Source organism: Epargyreus clarus, unplaced genomic scaffold, assembly GCF_041222505.1.
Source record: "Epargyreus clarus isolate Ecla_fem2 unplaced genomic scaffold, WU_Ecla_fem_2.2 ptg000029l, whole genome shotgun sequence".
NCBI classification, from domain to species: domain Eukaryota; kingdom Metazoa; phylum Arthropoda; class Insecta; order Lepidoptera; family Hesperiidae; genus Epargyreus; species Epargyreus clarus.
This window is the reverse complement of record NW_027332235.1, coordinates 8,889,320-8,910,014: the sequence shown is the minus strand read 5'-3', so window position 1 is coordinate 8,910,014 and position 20,695 is coordinate 8,889,320. Positions and strand designations below refer to the sequence as shown.

Genomic DNA, 20,695 nt, shown 5'->3' with positions numbered 1-20,695 from the left:
TACTCCTATGGATTAAGCTGGAATGCCTCGGAAAAATATGTCTCTCTTACCACATCCTTCAAGCCAGAACACAGCAGCACTAACACTGCTGTTATTAGGCAATAATAGGTGTGGCGGTGGTGCCGCCGGAGTCCCATCACAAAGGGTTCTACCATCATCAAACTTATGTATGAGACGACCATCTTGCTCCAGAGGAATGGCAATGCATCTTTAATCGGCTTAAGGTAGAACTTATAAAAAATCGAATTTATAGTTAAATTCAATTATATATTTTAAGCCAGTAAGCAACTAAAAAAACTATTTTCACTTAGGCCGTATTACGAGTGGATCTGAGTGTGTCAGTGACGTAGTGTGTGTCAGTGACGTAGTATGTGTCAGTGACGTCACAGGCGCAGTAATGTGTACCGCGTGCGGCGGCGGAATGTGTCGGAACGCTGATTGAGATTCATTGCCACTTTCTGCTCGCACTGCTCGAACCCGGAGAGACATATATTTTAATGTAGTAGTGTCCACTGCTCATGTACAAAAATCTATATGTTTCTTTGTATTTTTGCAAGAAACTAAGAGAGAGAGGAACTTTAAGCAAGCACACAGAGTCACGGACCATATTTTTTTGTTCAGATCAATAGTGTGAACGATACTGACCACACAGTGCAGGATAGACCGTCTACTATATGCAAAGGCACATTTTTACACCATCCCCACATATTGTGGTTCCATTGTCATATTTGTAAAAATCCTTGATGATGATGATGAAAAAAATATTTGAAATATGGGTGTGGTACATGTGAAAAGACAGTTGATTACCTACCTGAACTATCCAACATTCGACCGTTCTCTACTCCGTACCTTTTCTATCCAATCATAAATCTATCGAGACATTGATCTATACGGCAATCATACGTGCGAGTGGTGGTACAATTGCATTTTGCGATGAACTCTCACATGTTATCCGATTTTTTTTTATAATATTGAGACGAGCATGCAATCCACCTAATCGTAAACGGCTCCTACTGCTCATCATCATCATTAATGTTCCACTGCTGGGCACGGGTCTCCTCTCATATTGAGAAGGATTAGGCCAAAGTCCACCGCGCTGGCCAAGTGCGTATTGGTAGACTTCACATATCTTTAAAAACTTTCTTTTAAGGATTCACAGGTATGCAGGTTTCCTCACGATGTTTTCCTTCACTGTTTAGCAAGTGATAATTAATTTCTAATACGCACATAACTTTGAAAAACAGGTGCCTGGGATTTGAACTTCGGACCCCTCGACCGAGTTTCTTAACCACGAGGCTATCACTGCCATCATAATTAATTCAGTGATCTCTTAAACCATTTGTCATATTTACTTGTTTTCCTACTTATCTAGTTATGAAAGAAAGTAAAAGATATCGTATTAATTGCCATTGTTCCTCCGATAGCGAGCACGCGAGGCAACGATCACGGCAAACATTGAACCACCTTGTAAGATTCTAATTACATTGCTCTAATTAGAATGGCGCGGCTTTTTAACAGATTGCAGAGGGTAATGTTTTTCGAGCAAATGTATGTATAGATATATACGTGTTTGTCTCATTCTTTAGCGCGCCGTACAACCCAAACGTACAAGTATTAACGGTTTTTAATGTATGACGTGTCGTTAGATTCGTCAAATTGTGTTGTTTGGTTTCGTCTTATATAAAATAGTCGGGACTTTTGTTTTTATAATCATACTCTAGTTTCTTCTCCTAGTTATGAAAGAAACTAAAAGATATCATCGGAATAATTGCCATTATTCGCCCAATAGCGGACAAGTAAAAGATATAGTCACTTTAATTGCCGTCGTTCGTCCGATAGCGAGCACGCGAGGCAACGATCACAGCAAACATTGAACCACCTTGTAAGATTCTAATAACACTGTTCTAACTAGACTGGTGCGGCGATAGCGCTCTGGCATCAATTTAATGTGCTGGTGCTCAATGTAATCCAATTGTGGAGGGTAATGTATTTCGCGCGTATCTTGTATGTTTGGTTCTCGCGTATAAACTATAAAAACTTTAAAGTTTTCTAAATTGGCCTAAGTGATACAAAATTGCCGAGAGAAGTATATTAGACAAACCATTGGAAAGATTTCATATAATAATATTTGTAATTTTCTTAAATCAAATAAAAATATTTAACTTAGGTAAAACATTAAGAGCGGGTTGCATCACGTAACTTTAACATTTACAGAAGCCTATTATTATAAAAAAATAATTAGTTGCACCATCTTAGTTGAGGTTGAAATTACGTCATAACTAATACTTAACTTTAACCGCTCGATTTCGATCGGTTAAAGTTATTGTACTTGTCAACTTCCCTATCTGTCAATTTCGAATAAAAATTGCGGTGACAGCGACACAAATGACGTTATTGACAAACCAATTGGTGCAACACAGAATTCTTACATTCCATCGCTACACTCGAAGTTACTGTTATATTTAACTTTAACGCAAACTTTGACCGGGCTTTCGATGCAACCTACGAAAAAATATATATTTAATTCATGGTAAAACGAATGCTAGGTATTAATCGAGACGAATTCAAAAAGCATAAACATCTGGCTTAAAACAAACTGTACTTAGTTAACACAAAGACTTCGCGATTAAAATAAAGGTCCAGTATATTCCGACAAATTAAAAAAAAAAATAACTAAATTTGCTACTTTGCGATTCGATCCCTTTTCTTTGTAACTTTTCAAATCTGTCTCGGGAAAATTTAAAATTTCCGCAACGCTATCGGCGTTTCCAGCTGAAGTGTTTGTTTTGCAAAAAGACGAATCAAATCGTGCGGGTCTTAACGAGACCCGTTCGAGGGAGGGCCTGGAGGTGCATTCAGGCATTCGGTTAACTCCCCTCTTGTGGACATTGTTACTAATTCTCTGGGATATGTCTGTAACTCTGTAGGTTAACTCCCCTCCTGCGAACTCAGTAGCTATTCTAACTCTCTGTGGCATGTCTGTAACTTTATAGGACATTTTTTTGGAAAAGGAGAAAAGGAGACAAAAATGAATTCGGCATATCTTAGGCACACATAAACATGAAAAAATACGAGTAAGTCGAAAAATGCCAGGGCCTTAGTCCAGGTGACGTCGTATGACGTTCCATATGTAGATAAAATAAAACCTTAAAATCTGTACCTAAAAAAAATATTGCGATCAAAAATCTAATACAGAAATACCTAACAGACCGAGTGAATTAGTTTCAGCGAACTAATTCATTCAGTTAGATAAATAATCCGTATAAGTTGATTTTGTTAGAATGTCGCCGAGGGAAAGCCGATGACAGCCTGATAGCCTTAATTTAGTGCTTAGGACAGACGGCGACCGTTGTCAACGGTTGTCAGCGCGACCCATCGCTCGTTTGTTACCTCCCTTAGCTCTGTCATAGAAAATGATAGTATTGAGAAGCGCTGTCCCTGTAGGTCCGGGACCAGAACGGTATTCCCTGCCTTTCGTAAGAGGTGACTAAGGGGTCTCGGGTGGCAAGAGTAGGAGTTCGAACCTTGGACAGAATCCGATGGGGCAACGCGCTGAGAGGACTCCGGTTGCGTTCCTTTGGAGATCTCGGAGCCCTCTACGCAGCGCCGAGGACGACCACCGTTTTTGTGCGGTAAAAATCCCACATAACTCTGCAACGCTCCCACGGCAACGGGGTACCTTTTGAAGGTTGCCCCCTCGTAAACAACAAAAATCTTGAGAAGCGTTATCTCGTCCGTCATTGGAAGCGGAAGTCTCGAGAAGCGTAATCTCAGCTCAGCTCATTCGAAGACTCCCGGCGAGAGTGTTTCCAATCAAACAACAGCGAAGGGCGCGCGTGTTCGAGTGCTTGCAACGAGCCGAGGCCACCGGCGCCGCGGCGTTTTGAAATGGCCCAAGAAAGTAGTTGAAGCGGACAATAATTGAAATAAAAAAACGATGGACAAAATATGATCGTAAATAGACCGATGCAATATCAATATTATTAAAATTTTATTAAGTTATGTCTTCATTTAACAAAGAAATGAGACATTGGCTAAAATATTTGTTATTTGAAATTTAATGTTCAGGAATATTATATATTTTTTATTTAAACCAAGAATATATTTCTGAATGTTTTAGTGACCTAGTAAATTATTGATGGGATTATGAGTCATAAAGCTAATTGAATTTAAATTCTTTGGATGAATATAGTTGATTAACGTAAAATCTTTGATTTTTTTATATCAGACTTGGAATTGATGAACAAGTGGCAAACTAAATTTTGCTTGCCTATTAGCTATAGCCTGTTTCTACACGTAGTGATGTGTCTTTAGCGTGAGTTGTCTTCTGTCAACTATACCATTCCACATTGAGGCACAAAAAGTTCTCAAACCAACACGTTCGCCGCCTGTAACTTGTGGCAATATCCTAGTGTATTTTTATTGGTGCATCACGTTTGAAATATGGAGAGAAATGGGGGAGGAGCGTGACTCGAATGTAGTTGTAAGATAGACTGTGGGAGACTGTAGAGAAGTTACTCTTGTAAGGGAAGAATAATAGATTGCATGCCACGAGAGGAGCGCGAAACACTATGTTGGACTGGATATTTGCTACAGAATACTGATCGCCAATAGCCAATATTTTACCAATCCTTACTTCCTTACTAATATTATAAATCTGAAAGTAACTCTGTCTGTCTGTCTGTCTGTCTGGTTGTCTCTTCTTCACGCCTAAACCACTAAACCGATTTTAATGAAAATTTGTACAAAGATAGTCTGAGACCCGAGAAAGGACATAGGATAGTTTTTATCCCGTAAATCCCACGGGAACTAGGGATGGCGATCTAAGATCGATTAATCGGAGGATCGATCGTTTGGACCCAAAACATCGATTATTTTAATCGATATTAGTAAGGATTGAATCGTAAACTATACATTTGATCACGTGATGATCTTTAGCAAAGTTGAAAGTACGAAATAACAGTTTTATGTATGTTAGTATGTTATATTATTTTCTTTTAAACGCGGGCGAAGGCGCGGGCAAAAACTAGTACTTGATAATACCTAGTTACTTACCAAATTTTATTATATACCTAGTAGTTTCAATCATGACGTATAATAAAACCAAGTGTGACGTATTTAAGCGTAACAAAATTGGATTTGTGCTTAAGGTTGTTAACTCTTCGACCCTTAACCCTTCGAATTCCACCAATCAACTTGACACTGTCATACAAGTGCAATCATTGACGTTTTTGACGTGAGTTTCAGCGCTTTACGTTTTGGTGGAATATAACACTGCTCGAATCCCAGGGCCACACATTCATTTTGCTTCTCCTACATTTTCCAAAAACACTTTGTTGAACTGATTTAGGTTATCAACGTACAAAAATAATTTGGTACAAATTGTTTAATCGGTAAACTTCGACTGTCAAAAATAATTCTATACAACTTCTTTAGTTGGTAAACTATGGTTTTAAGTCCAATAATTGTAATTTGATTTCCGTTTGTATATTTCGGATCAATAAAATCGGTCACTTGATTACATAAGTTTCCAAATACGTTCAGAGCCGATTTTACTCACTACTTTTTCAATTTTAACCCAAATCAAAAACGACTCAAATCTACAAAAGGGGAGTGACCTGAATAGCGACAGAGCGGTCTCTCGCGCTCGTTAACACCTTGTCGATCCGATCGTCTTTTTGCAAAACCGGTCTTCGGCTAGACCACGTTGGACTTTGCATGTATCGAAAATGCTGCGTAATATTGAGCGGCTTTAGACCGATACGACCAAAAAAGTAGCCTAGTGATTAAAGTTCGGTCTCTCGATCGAAGGCTCGAGGTTCGAATTCCAGGCACCTGTGATTTTCTATGGCCTAATCCTTCTCATCGTGAGAGAAGAGCTGTGCTAAATAGTGGGACAGTAATGGGTTAAAGACGATAGACCGATGGTATATTTTCAGAATTTAACTTCCTGGCTCCAAATCAAGATCTAATCCTTCTTTTTCTGGTAGGAGATCCGTGCCCAGCAATGGGACAGCAATTCCTTATTCTTCAAGAACGTATCTGTGACCTACATCTCATCAGAACATCTTCCGAACATAACCGACCAAAATTCAACGTCGAAATCAAATCTCATTAATTCAACATTGCTTTATATAGAACTCTTTTTGATTGATGTTCATGGGCTTTAGTGATTTAACATCAGAGCAGACAGATCGCACGCTCATTCGACGATTCGGTTACGCGAAAAAACAACAAAGTCCAATTACGTACCACCGCCGATATTCGGCAGGCTTCCGCGCACAAGGAGGAAACGCCGCTCCGTACGGCAAAGTGCTTTATGAGTATAAATGAGAGCAAAGGGAAAAAGAAAACTACTTCCGGTTGACATGGACCAGCCTCGGAAACCGGAAGTCCGGGTGGGTCCACGGGAAATAGCCGCTCAGACTCCTAATGAGGGTCCGGGGGGTACTTAGGGAAAGAACTGCGAGCCTTGGAGATATCTCCGCGAGGAAATATTGTTTGAGGCGAGAGCGGTGGGCGTTATCCGTTTTTATGGTTAACTCTTTGCGGTTCCAGTAGTTCGAACGAATGAAGACACTTAGCGAACCGAATAAGGAACGCAATACGGCTCACGAGGAAGTGATACAGAGTTTACACTGAGAGTATTTGATTGACGATTAAATTGTGAAAAATTGCCGAGTTATTGGTATGGTAAAAAATAGTACGAGTATGTGCTGAGAAATGCATACCCTGTCACTGCCATGACCATAAAACCTTTATATATCTTTAACCACTTATTACGATCATTACGATCATTGTCACTCCTGAGGACAAGCATTCCATACTCCTTCACCGAATCGAAAAACTGCTTACGTCAGAAATAGATGTAGCCAGTTCTCCCTCTATCATGTTAAAATGTCTTTGAAAATGTTAGCAGACATTAACTCTTCTTAAGAAGTTATTTAGTACCTTCATAATACATAATCGTTAGGTTTCAGTATTCTACATTATTTTAACTCACAATGAATAAGGAAATCAGTTCAAAAACCTATCTAACAACGACTATCTACTACGAACAGCACCGCCCGCCTCCGCCCTCGTCCATCATGGCACGTCTAAGCGCTGTTTGAACAACTAAATTAGTTTGCCGTTTGCATTGCAGCTAATTTGCAGTGCGACAGTAGTTCAGTGGTACGAATTCGTCTACCATTGGAATTATGGGTTCGAATCCACGTATTCGCAACTGATCAACGTGTTGGACTACATTCTAGGCATTGGGTGCATGTCGGTCGTGACGACATCCGGAGTATCACTACACACTTGCTACCGTGCAGCGTTCCAGAATGAATGTTGATCTGCTTAGATTATGGCGGCAAGGGAAATCTAGGGACCAAGGGTGGTCTCCCACCGCTGCCACCCTGTCGAGGTCCAATCTAGGACTTTGCCTTTGCTTGCCTACACACATCACAATTAAGGAGGCAATTACCCTTAAGGATGACCCTTCATCCTCACCCTTACACACTAGATTGTCCCTTGCGGCAGTTTGTGAGTAGACCGTCTTAATAACATCAGTGTTAAGCGCTGTTGAGTTCAGCTTTGAAGTAAGGAAGACAAACTTTTCCGAGGCGTTTCAATTTAATCCTCAGGGGTAGCAAGACATCTGTGACCAACCTTATTTAGGAAGCCAATCTTATTGGGCTTCATTACAGATGTCCAAAGGGCGACAGTAGCCACTTACACACGCTGCATGCTCGTTTGATAATCCAATATGATAGCGCAACCACAACTTTCATAGCATGAAAAACTACTAAAAACTAAACGACTAGATCCCGCGTTCCCCAGTCCGCAAACTAATTTACCGGGGCAAACACAGCGCAGACGTGCATTGATGAGAGATGCGGCGCCCGATAGTGATTCTCGTTAACGTGTTTCTAAATAGATACCTGCACGCGCCCGCGGCGTTGCGCGCTTGTGTAATTGCGTTTGTGATTAAGGTTTTATTTCGTTTTAGTACTGTTAAAATTTATACCGTGTCCTGTTTTAGAACGTTTTCTATATGTTTTTTATAAGAGTAAAATAAGTCTAATGGTAAAGTCACCCATAAACGTTTTTAATAATCAAGTCCATAGAGAACGGGAGTTCTGCCCGAAGCCGATCACATATGTCTAGCCACACCTGAAACTAAAGCAAACCAAACCTAGTAGGTCAACAATCTTGGCCTCTTATTCGGGGAGTCCGAGATCAAAATCCAGGCACGCCCCTCTGATTTTTCAAAGTTATGTCCGTATTAGAAATGAACTATTACTTGCTTAAACGATGAAGGATAAAAAAGAAAATCTTTACGCCTGTAAGTTCGAAAAAAAAAACCCGTGCTCAGCAGTGGACTAGTAATATGTTGAAGACGAAACATTTATTAGAACTGATAATAAACCTAAAATTTCTTAACACAATTGTATAACACGCAGTAGTGCCACTCCTGAATGCCGCATAGCGCCGCAGACGAATAATGTTCATAGCCTCATATTCATAATTCGTACTTTGAAGCCGGGAAACGAATGCCAATGTTCACAGTTGCGAGTTTTTGAAACGTTGCCAGTTGTGTAAATTACTCTGTAATTTATGACTGCTCCAGTGGGTCAAGGCTACGTATGAACTCATTCTACGGGTAGAATATGGATTTATTACGTACTTTACTTAGGTAATGAAAATTTTGAAAACCAAAACCAATGTAACCAGTAGAACCAGCTTACTTATATGCAAGGCGATTTTTTTAGTGCTTGGTGGCAACGCATTTGTGATTACCGAGGTGCATGACCAACAATGACCAGTTTCCATCAGGTGGACTGCATGCTCGTTAGCTCCTTCCAACTTATAAATAAACTAGTTTTTGCCCGTGACTTCGCCCGCGTTTAAAAGAAAATAATATGACATACTAACATACATAAAACTGAAAATTCGTACCTTCATTGGAATGACAGTGGCGCCATCTGGCGAAAATTGATCGTACCAACTGTGAAACCTTTGTGGGCTCATAGACAACAACTTTGCTAAAGGTCATCACTTGATCAAATGCATAGTTTACGATTCAATCCTTACTAATATCGATTAAAATTTCGAAATATCGATTTTTTGGTCCAAAAGACCGATTCTCCGTCTTAGATCGCCATCCCTAGTTCCCGTGGGATTTCCGGGATTAAAACTATCCTATGTCCTTTCTCGGGTCTCAGACTATCTTTGTACAAAATTTCATTAAAATCGGTTCAGTCGTTTGGGCGTGAAGAAGAGACAACCAGACAGACAGACAGATAGAGTTACTTTCGGATTTATAATATTAGTAAGGATTAGTAAGGATAAGGATGACGTACTTTACTTAGGTAATGAAAATTTTGAAAAGCGGCACCATTGTAACCAGTACAACCAACTGACTTAGGTGTATGAGGCTATCATATTAGTCCTTATTGGTAATGCATTTGAGATCGGCTGCAGGTAGAACCCCTTTTACTGAGTTAGTTACCGATGTCCGTGGCCGATAGTGAGTAGTTTCCACCAGATCAAACTTATAAAAAATGTAGAAATTCCCCTATAATATGGATGAAACTTCTGCTTCAATTTTATTAACAAAAAAATTGTTATAGATATTTGCAGTAAATATAATTCATACTCCTGTACCAAACATAGTCACACACTTTCACTCCGCAAACGTGCTATCGATTTCACCGTGTCATAACCACGTCTCGAGCAAATCACGAGTGCCACCCCCCGGTCTCGAGTGCCGAGCGTCGCTTGAGACTTCGCCAACTGTGTTAATTGTAGAATCACTCCACTTCGCTTTGCGGTCAAGGTAATGTAAGAGCAACGTCAGATTTACTGCAGTATGTTTTAATACACTATTATAAAGCTGAAGAGATTGTTCTTGCGTTTAAATGCGCAAATTTCTAGAAGTAAAACCGCATTTATTATATAACTTGTAAGATATAGAAGCTAATTCGTACCCAATCACTATGACAAACATAACAATTTACTTGTAATTACACAGTTACTCTCCAAGGGAACTACTATCGATTTCACCGTGTCATAACCACGTCTCGAGCAAATCACGAGTGCCACCCCCGGTCTCGAGTGCCGAGCGCCGCTTGAGACTGCGCCAACTGTGTTAATTGTAGAATCACTCCACTTCGCTTTGCGGTCAAGGTAATGTAAGAGCAACATCAGTTCAATTGCGGGATATATTTTAACTTACTCTCCATTTCTTTTAAGAATGTGAGTGTAATTTGTAACTATGTGTCTTATAAAATTTAAAACAAATCAAATTAAATCATAACCATTCATTTGATAATCAATTACTAGTTTGATTTAACCTTAAAAAAATCGAAGGTTTTTACGTTGACCACCGCCACACCTATTTCTGCTTAATAACAGCAACGTTAAGAGCCGCTGTGTTCTGGTTTGAAGGATGTGGTAAGGGAGACATGCTTTTCGGAGGCGTTCCAGCTTAGTCGTCAGGGGTAGCGGCGCATCTGAGGCCGACCTCAGGTAAGAATATCTAATTGTACCTGGGGTTGATTACAGATGGCCATGGGCGGCAGTAGCGACTTACCATCAGGTGGACTGCATGCTCGTCTGCTACTCCTGTATTATAAAAAAAAATCTACGTCCGAGATTCGAACCTTAGACAGCCGATCGAGAGGACGACTTTCAACCACTACGCTATAACTTCCATAACGACGTCCACATACCTACAATCTTCACAGTAAGTGATTTTCATTTGAGTCACGCTCACACTAACGGAACGACGGATGATTGATTGATCTCCGCACGCCGACAAATGAACGTGCCGTTATGTTAAATTGAACCAACGCGAAGCTCGCTAACGGAACGTTACTGAGACTGTGATGGAATGCTTTGTGAGCGAATAATTGTATTGGTAACGTGACAAGTGTGTAATACCGTATGATGTACTATCACGCTGATCGCTCATTCCAATTTTAGATAGGACGATTTTGGATCTTCGGTTGCGTTCCCTGGAGATCCCGGAGTGCTCAACGCAGAGCCGAGGATACCCACCGGGGGGATTTTAGTGTTATAAGAATCCCACGGCATTGAGTACCTTTTGAAGGTTTCCCCCTGTTAAACAAAAAAGCGACGATTTTGGACATCATCAACCCCATTATGGGACACAAAACAACTTTCTTTTTTATTTAGATAAAGCAAACGAGCATGCAGTCCACTTGATGGTAAGTTACTGCCGCCAATGGAAATCTGTGATCAATTTCAGATCAGAGTAGAGGATGACCACAGGTGTGTTGAAAATTGAAGTACCTAAATAATTTATTTGAAGTGAGAATTAAGTACACAATTTTTTAGTTGTATACGGATTATAACTAATATATTATGTATTGCGGAATCTCTCTTTCAAAGATGGTATTGGTATGGCATTAAGGCCAGGAACTTGGCTAAGCAACCCGGAATGCACCGCCGGGGCAATACGAAAAATTTGCAACATATTTCACTGAAACTGCTGGCAATTTGCCGAAGTTATGTTGGTCAGTGCCGTCTACGTCATAGACAAGGAAGTATGGAGTGTTACGGGCGACTAATGCTATTAGGACGCACTTTCTATAAAAAAAGGAGTAGTAAACGAGTATGCAGTCCATCTGATGGTAAGTGGCGACTGCGGCCCATGGACGTCGTCTGTAATCAACTCCAGATAGGATCAGATATTCCTACCCGAGGTCGGCCACAGATCCGCCGATACCCCTGAGGACTAAGCTGGAACGTTTCGGAAAAGTACGTCTCTCTTACCATACCTTTCAATACAAAACACAACAGCGCTAAACATTACTGTTAATAGGCAGAAAGAGGTGTGGCGGTGGTGCCGTAGGAGTCGAACCACAAAGAGTGTCACCACCTTCAAAAGCTTTGCTTTTCTTGTCGCTCGTGCTGCGCCCCGCACGCGTGTCTCATACGCGCATATCTATCACTGGGACGTCTTACCCCCGGGCGTACATATATTGCGGCAATGTTAACATAAGGGCGGTGGGCAGGAAATACGCGCACATGAATGCACTCGCTGCAGTCTCTTCGCGACTCATATATGTGTGCGTATGAAACCATAGAATACAAGAAGCACGCGTGCGTGCGAGACGCGCGTACGGGTGTTAACATGCGATAGGAAAGGTACCATATTTAGACGCGTGCGTCTTCATGAAGCGTTCTAAATTTATTTCTTAAGGGTTGCAATATATCTATCACCTATATCAGATACAATCCCTACCTTATAGGGGGCTATATATATAAAAATATTATTAAGTTTTAAATACAGGGTTGTTGTTTTTAATAAATCTTAAATTCATATAAATTCAAAACCCAATCAAATAACAAGACACGATTAAAGCGACACAAACGTTTTATTGCAAAAAATCATAATCCATTCGGTCTTAACACTTAAATTATTAGTATATTTATATCAGTAATTTATTTATTTTTTTCACCCCCACAACAATTGGTTAACAATTGGTTAACAGTAATTTACAAAGCGTTATTTTACAATTCATAAACTTTTACAATCCATAAATTTAATTTTACAAATCATAAATTTAATTTTACAATTTTTAAAATTAAGGCATCTATATAATCTTGGGATTACATTTTTATTTCAAAAATTAAATTGTATAAATATTATTGTATAGGTAATACAAGTGTTGAAAATGGAGATACATAATTGTATGTTAAATGGGAGTATGCCAAATATTGTGAATTGAGGAGGTCGGGTTTCGAAATATTTTAAGATCTCGTAAATTGCGATAGACAGATTCTCGTCTGAAAATTAAAAAAAAATAACATAAGCAACTTTTTAACAGGCTTAGCTCAATATTAAACATACTTTTAGTACTTTATAGTTTTATAGATATTGAAAATGAAATTGGTTAAGAAATAATCGTGTTATTCAAGTTTATGAGAAATCGTGCTTTTTTTCGATTTTCCGGGAAAACTAGCGAATATGTTCAAAATTTTACGAAATGGTACTCCCTGTGAAACTAGCCGCATACAATGGTGTGTGAATCATGTCGATCAGTCGCGGCATCACGAAAAAATCGCTGGACATACATAAAAAGAACTTGGCGAATAGATAACATCTGTTCTTTGAGAAGTCGGTTAAAAAGATACTTAGATTTACTGATTGACGGAGATATATTTTTGCTTTGATCCATATGTCGTGGTCAGTTAATGAGACAAATACACAAACATCTACTCGGATTTACCTGAACAGTTCAAAATTTCATCGGCCAGAATACGTTTCATTTCACCGAACTCGTGCGCAACTAACTCAGCGCACACAGCGGCACCGTTGAATAAGATGATCTCTATAAGAGCTTCTACGGTAGCGTCTATTAAAATATATTTGGAGATCTAAAACAAATCATTGTTCTATCTTTAACAAATCTATCAAGATTGACTGTATTTTTAAGGCAAAGAAAAGTAAAACAATACTAAACAGTTACGAGTATGTAACAAAAAATCACACAAGTCTAAAATACAATACACAAAACCTAATGTAAGATGTGGAATTATGCACGTTTCAATTTTATTCTTTACTAATAGGAATCACTGAGAATCTGTGGTGTGGCGTGGACTTATAAAAAGATGTACACAAAAATCTGAATTATTATTATTATTTAGATATCTCTGTGTTCTCGGCATGAACGCGATATCTTTTATCCATTACGAGCTATTGTTAGAGTAATTTAAGTAAAAATAATATGAAATTCTTACTTAAGGTAAATTGCTACTTAAAGTAAGTTTCACATTATTTATTACAATATATTTTTTCATAAAATAAAAAAAAATAAACTTACTCCTTTACTGTTGAAATATAAAACTAAAAAAAAATTGATCATAAGTATGACTCTTGAGAGGAGGCATAAGAGTGCAAAGATAGTCTGAAAATAAAACATTTTTTTTAATTTAGTACAAATAATATCTATCTACATATATATAACAATGAATGTTCGTCCTTTATGAATCGTAAAATAATTTGATCATGTGATGATCTTTAGCAAAGTTGTGCATGAGTTCACCAAGGTTTCCGAGTTGGTACGACCAATTTTCGCCAGATGGCGCCATAGTCACCTTCGATGGGAAGGTACAAATTTTCCGTTATATGTATGTCATGTTATTTTTTTTAATTGCGTGCAAAGCCGCCGGCGCTACTAGTTAATTATAAAAATCCTTATTTCAAGCTTGTAACACAATGTTGTTGATACTTACCGTTAGTTTTATATACTTGTGCGACTCATGAACGCTGTCCATTAGATTTCTGTAACCATGTACGACCTTTTGTAGCATGTGAACTTTTTCGGAGACTTCGAGTTGTTTAAAAGAGGTGTCCAGCGTACAACGAATATGACGCATCCGATTCCAAAATATTTCGTAGATCAACGTTTTAGACATATAATTCGAGGAAAACGACAACAAACATATTAATAGAGTAAATGGATATATTGTCCATAGAGTTACTCCTTGGTGTACGGTGAAAATTTCAGTCATAAATTTGATTAGGAGTGCCAAAGATAATGTAAAAAATGTCGCTCTTCCATCCTTCCAATCAACATTTGAGCCCATGGCCCTGTCAATGACTTTAACTTTAGAGTAGAATTTCGAAACAACACATTCCTCAAAATACAACGACGTTAAGACATTCATCAAGTATTCACAAAAGATGAACAAGTAATAAAGTCTAAATGCATTTTTCAAAATAAAATTAAAACAAAAAATGCACGTTAACCCAGAAAATATAATAGCGTATACTGTTGCTAATGTATTAATGAATTTAGAAGAACTCAACTTATAATTGAGACCGAAGAATAGTCTCGTGTTCATCACTAATTTCACATACGACATAATTTTCCGACGTTTCTTTTTCCTCTATTAAAATAATACACACGACAAGCCGCTTGAATGATTCAAATTAAAATATAGGAACCTTGGATTGGCACTACTAGTAAATGAAGATTTTTTTAATATAGTTATTAAAAAAAAGCAATTTGATAAAAACCAGCGATTTGCTGTATAATATGCACTTAGTTTTAACCGCCTACAAAAGAGTGAATAATCAATATAATTTTGATATTTGTAAAAACTAGCGCTCTCATTGGTTTAGGTAATATTTTTAACTCTGATGAGTTTTGACACTATCAATATCATCATTCTTTGTAGTGTTCAGCTCTTTTAAGTATTCCCTCTTAGTTACAGCACAATATAATTTATTTTATACGCACAAATGTTTAAAAAGTTTAAACTGTTCACTACTTAAATACTATAAAACGATTCTAGGTACTTCATTCAAAGGAATTATTTCTTTGCTAACACTCACCAGTCCTATGTGTGACAAATTCATCGAAATGATATTTTATAAATGTAGTGATATCACTAATGACATGTATAATTAACTAAGGTTTCTATGGAGTCAACATGCAAACAATAGCATTATGTTATCTTGTAATCATTTTCATTATGTCCCAATGTTCGATGTTCACTCGTTCACCAATCATCAAAATTAATATAATTTGATCATGATTTTTTTAAATATAAATCCTTGTTTACGTTACGTTATGAAAGAAGGTCACTAATTAAGCTCAAACTTCCTAAATATAACCTGCTTTAACATCAATAAACCAAAACTACAAAAAACAAGAATGAGTTTTACGGAAATCGCTCAACATCATGCAAGGAATCGACATCGACAAGTTGAGGAAAGGAATTGTCTACAACCCATCGATGTTCCTATTAATGATGTCATTCCATTCATCGTAAAAATTTCTGAGATACCGAGAAGAGCTCTGTCAGTCCATTTGTTACAGTAAAGTACGAACTTAGGAAATTACTCGAAAGTTTTCATAGAACTACATAAAAAAGCAAGAATCTATACGTAGATAAATTTATAAAACTATTTGACTAAATAATTTTTTTTAAATCTTATCTTTTGGATTTAACACGCATGACGTTCGTGCACCATGGAATTATTTACAAATTAGCCGTTAGCCTGTTTAATAACTTAAAAATATCCATCTTTCGTCATAATAATGTCATGAATAATCGTTAACGAGGAACTATCAACAGTGACTACTGAATATAATAAGTATGAGACATTCCAACTTAGTCCTCTGACGTAGCAACGCTTCACTGACTGACGTCACGTAAAATTCTAACTTTCTAGATTTTTAAAATAAAAATCCAACATTATATAGTTTTAAACCCCGGATCGTTAGAAGTATTTTTAAACTTTAAAATGATTATCGATTATGAGTGAGCATAAGAAAATAACGCAATTAAAATGAATCAAAGTATTTATTGCAAAAAAATGTCCATGTCCTTTATACAAAGGAAATATTTGTAGCAGTATTTTAAAATTCTCAATTTATTACAATTAATAAAATACAAACCGTAAATGTAAATTTACGAAATATTAATTTCATTTTACTGTTCATAAATTAAATTTTACAATTCATAAATTTGATTTTACATTTAGTTTAATTGTATTTTGCAGGTATTAAATTGTAGCAAAATTATTATATAAGTGATACATGTGCTGAAAATAGAAATGCACAATTGTATATTAAATGGAAGTATACGATATATTGTGAACTGGGGAGGTCGGACTTCGAAATAATTTAAGACCTCGTATATTGAAGTAGAGAGATTCTCATCTGAAAGTAAAGATATTTTATGTTATTTAATAGAACACATATTCACGAACACCTTGATTCAGAATATATTTCTTAATTCTTTGATGTACCCTACTCCCTTTCAATCGATACATGAATACTAAAACAAAATGACTACTCCATTGAGACTAGTTCCACTAGACCAGGTGATCATGCCTGAGGAGTTGCCGTACTTGACTGGTCTCAGTTCGGAGTTTGTATATACGCAAAACGTCGAGAAAACTCCGATAGCGTGATTCAAAAATACTAGTGGCGACATCTCATGGCGAGTTGCGGAAAGTCGCCACACGAAGACCAATCATTGGGACATAAAAAGCGTTGCAGAGCCAGTTTTTTCTGGGAGTTGTTTTTATTATTCTTTAGGTATCAAACCATACAGGACTTTATTGACCCTAATAATAATAGTATTTTATTAGCAATTCTTCTTCTTGCGGTGCCTCTCCAACTAGTGAAGGTCGGCTATCAGCTGTTTAAATCTTTCACGGTTTTTTGAGAGGCGAAATAGTTCAGCTGCGCTTGCTATCCCCGTACACTTTCGAATGTTCCGCAGCCAAGATTTTTTTCTTCTTCGTACTCGCCTTTTCCCCGCGACTTTGCCCATTATAATGAGCTGGAGAAGTTGCTATTAGCAATTAATATACTCAATATTAATAGGTTAATCTGGGGACATGGCAGTGCCCCGCCAAGTCGAGCAAGAAAGCCGCACGACCGTACCGTATTCCTTTCTCGAAGCAATTCAGACCAATTTTGTCCCCCTTTAACTTCAGTGTAGATAAAACTGGATGGAACTAATTTTTTTTTAATATAATTTACCTGAGCAATTCATAATCTCATCGCCGAGGATACGCATCATCGCGCTAAACTCGTGCGCAGCTAGTTCTGTGCAAATGGCCGCACCACTGAACAGGGAGATCTCTATAAAAGCTTCCACAGTGGCCGCTAGCAAAGTATATTTTAATATCTAAAAAAATATATTGATTGGTAATAGATATAAAGTAAACGAATGGATTACTTATAAAATACACACACTTTTTATAACATAGGAGTAGCAGACGAGCATGGCTACTGCCGCCCATGGACAACTGTAATCAACCCCAGATAAGATTAGTTTCCTACCTGAGGTCGGCCACAGATGCGCCGCTACTCCTGGAGACTAAATCAAAAATCGTCGGTCACGTCTCGCTTACCCCTTCAAACCAGAACACAGCAGCGCTTAACACTGCTGTTATTACGCTGAAATAGTACCTTCGGGGTCGAACCACAAAGGGTTCTACCACCATTGAATATGTCTTTCCGACCGAGCTTCGGCCGTCCCTTTTTACTGCCTGTAAAATGTCCATTTATTCTTCTTCTCAGTCGTTACTTCATGGATGAAATTCGTGACTGCTTTGGAAGTCCATTATGTGTCTTTGCAGGTGTGCTGATTTTACACGGAATAAAATCCTATTTATTGCGTGTAAAATCGTTGCGTTATGTAAAATTCCATAAATATATTCACGTCCACGTATTACCTGTTAGGAGTCAATTGTGTTGTTCATTCTATGTATTCATATAAAGATCTTTATATCCTTTGTCAAAAAACTTACCCCTTTAGTGACATATAAAACTAAAATATAATTTAGCATCATTATGACCCTCATAAGCAGGCATATAAGTGAAAAGATTGTCTGAAAAAAAAAACATTTAAAATAATCTTTTTCTGTAAAATGTCTATAAAAAAGTTATAAATACAAATTAATTTTAAATAGCAAAGATCAACTACTTCTTTATCACCTTTTTTATTTAACAAGAAAAAGTTACAGAACAATCAATTTTTACAATTTTTGGTGACCGTCAGAATGGCCGGTCACTACCCATATTTTACATCGAAATAATTACTAAGAGTTGCTACCTAGTTGCTACTAGTTGCTATTAGTTGCTACTAATTGCTACCTTCGATTAAAAAAGATAAACTACTTTTTAAGGTGACCGGCCATTCTGACATCAGGATGGCCGGTCACCTATCCAGTGAGAAGAAACTGCGCAAATGAATAGAGTTTTTTTGTAATCAATAGTTGCTACCAAATTGCTACCTTCATATGCATCGTATTGGACTTCATAGCTTTTAAGGATAAAAAAATATTACGGATTTAATATAAGAGGACTAAACGCCTGTATAATGTATAAGCATAATATGTTTAATTTCGGGTTTTCTCTTTTAATTATATATATTAATCGAAGGTAGCAATTAGTAGCAACTAATAGCAACTAGTAGCAACTAGGTAGCAACTCTTAGTAATTATTTCGATGTAAAATATGGGTAGTGACCGGCCATTCTGACGGTCACAATTTTTGTTATGGGACAAATAATTTTCCTGATAGAGCTTGAAAACTCTTTTTCAAAATAACGGTCGAGAGGCAATAGTTGCGACCTTATACATATACAAACTCTTTTGACATCCAAAAAATAAAATTGCGTTCGTGACGTTCAATGACTGTAATGAAATGGGCCTTGTAGTTTTATAAAGTTTTTTTTATAATTACCGATCCCTTCACAAACGCGTTCGTATCATGAACACTGTCCATCAGATTACGGTACCCATGCACGCACTTTTGTAGTACATGAATCTTATTATAGACCGAGCGTCGTTTGAACGCAGCCTCCACAGCACAACGCATACTGTGCATTCGATTGCAAAATATTTCGTAAATCAACGTTTTCGACGTGTAATTCGTGTAACACGACAACAAACATATAACGATAGGAAATGGATACTGTGCCAATGGAGTTTCTGCGTGGTAAGCGACAAATATCTCAGTAGTACATTTTATAAAGAAAGCTAAAGTTAACGATAAAAATGTCGCACGTCCATCCTTCCATTCAACTTTCCAGCACATGGCCCTGTCGATTGCTTTGACTTTGGAGTAGAATTTTGAAAAGATACCTCTCTCAAAATACGCACACACTAAGACGTTAATCAGGAATTCACATGAAATTAAAATGTAATAGGGCCTAAACGTATTTCTTAGAAAGATGAAACATTGAATGCAAGTTGAAATGATAAAAATTATAACGTAAATAGTTGCTGTTGTATTGATAAATTTAGAAGCACTCGCTTTGTAATAGAGACCAAAGAGTAATCTTATGTTCATGACGAATTTGATGTACGACATAATTTTGTCGAATACACCTTTTCCTGTATTACAAATATACGCGACACACGGCTATTGTGAAAGAAGTAATAACAGGAACCTCGGAATATTTCACTAGCAGAATATGTTGTTAATGTAAGTAGTTGTCATTTAGCAAATTAATAAAAGACTAGCTTCATACTACAGGGTTACCAGCGATTAACTACAAATTTTATTCGCTCAAAATTAATTAGCTGTAAATTATGCGCCACCTTTTACTCGACATTAAAACTTTATCAAGGAGAGAATTTTTTACTCATAACACTATGGTAATATTGATAGCCAATTCTTGCCTAAGGTAAATTAATATCTGGGCCCAGTCTCTCCTACTACAGCAAGAAATTTCTGACACGCCTATGTACTTAAAATATGTATTATTTACTACTATAATAACTTACACTAAAGCTATCTTAAATTAAGTTTATTTATTCTGAGAAAAGAATTACTCGCTTGTCTTGAGCCGTTCTTAGTCAAACATGTTCATTGAAGTGTTTCTGTAAATTAATTGCAATACAATCTACCCAGGTTTCCATGGAGCCAACATGTAAACAATGGCATATTAATATTACGTATGTATATAATTGTATGTATTAAGTGTAAAAAGCACACATTATTACACATTGCACTGTGCGGTGTGCACGCAAGCAAAATAACATGGGATTATTCAGAACTAGTTTTTACCCCAGCTTAGCTCGCAGTTACAGGCAGATGATAACAGTTGTTTTCTGTTGTGTTCCCTCGGGGACAGTACTTTTTTTGGCATACTATTAGGGTGTCTATACACCCTATGTCCTTTCCTGGACTCCTGACAAGGTGTG

At 37.4% G+C, this 20,695-nt stretch overlaps 1 protein-coding gene and 1 long non-coding RNA gene across 4 annotated transcripts in view; both read right to left on the bottom strand.

Moving 5' to 3' along the window:
* The window catches only part of UBL3 (ubiquitin like 3), a 279,194-nt gene that overhangs the window by 34,708 nt on the left and 223,791 nt on the right, over positions 1-20,695 (bottom strand). The gene's annotated exons all lie outside the window — the stretch shown is intronic.
* LOC140754391 (uncharacterized) lies at positions 16,510-18,526 on the bottom strand. The gene is made up of 3 exons (XR_012103654.1): positions 18,293-18,526; positions 17,520-17,667; positions 16,510-16,688 (listed from the first exon to the last, which is right to left on the bottom strand). It is a non-coding gene; the product is annotated as an uncharacterized LOC140754391 (long non-coding RNA).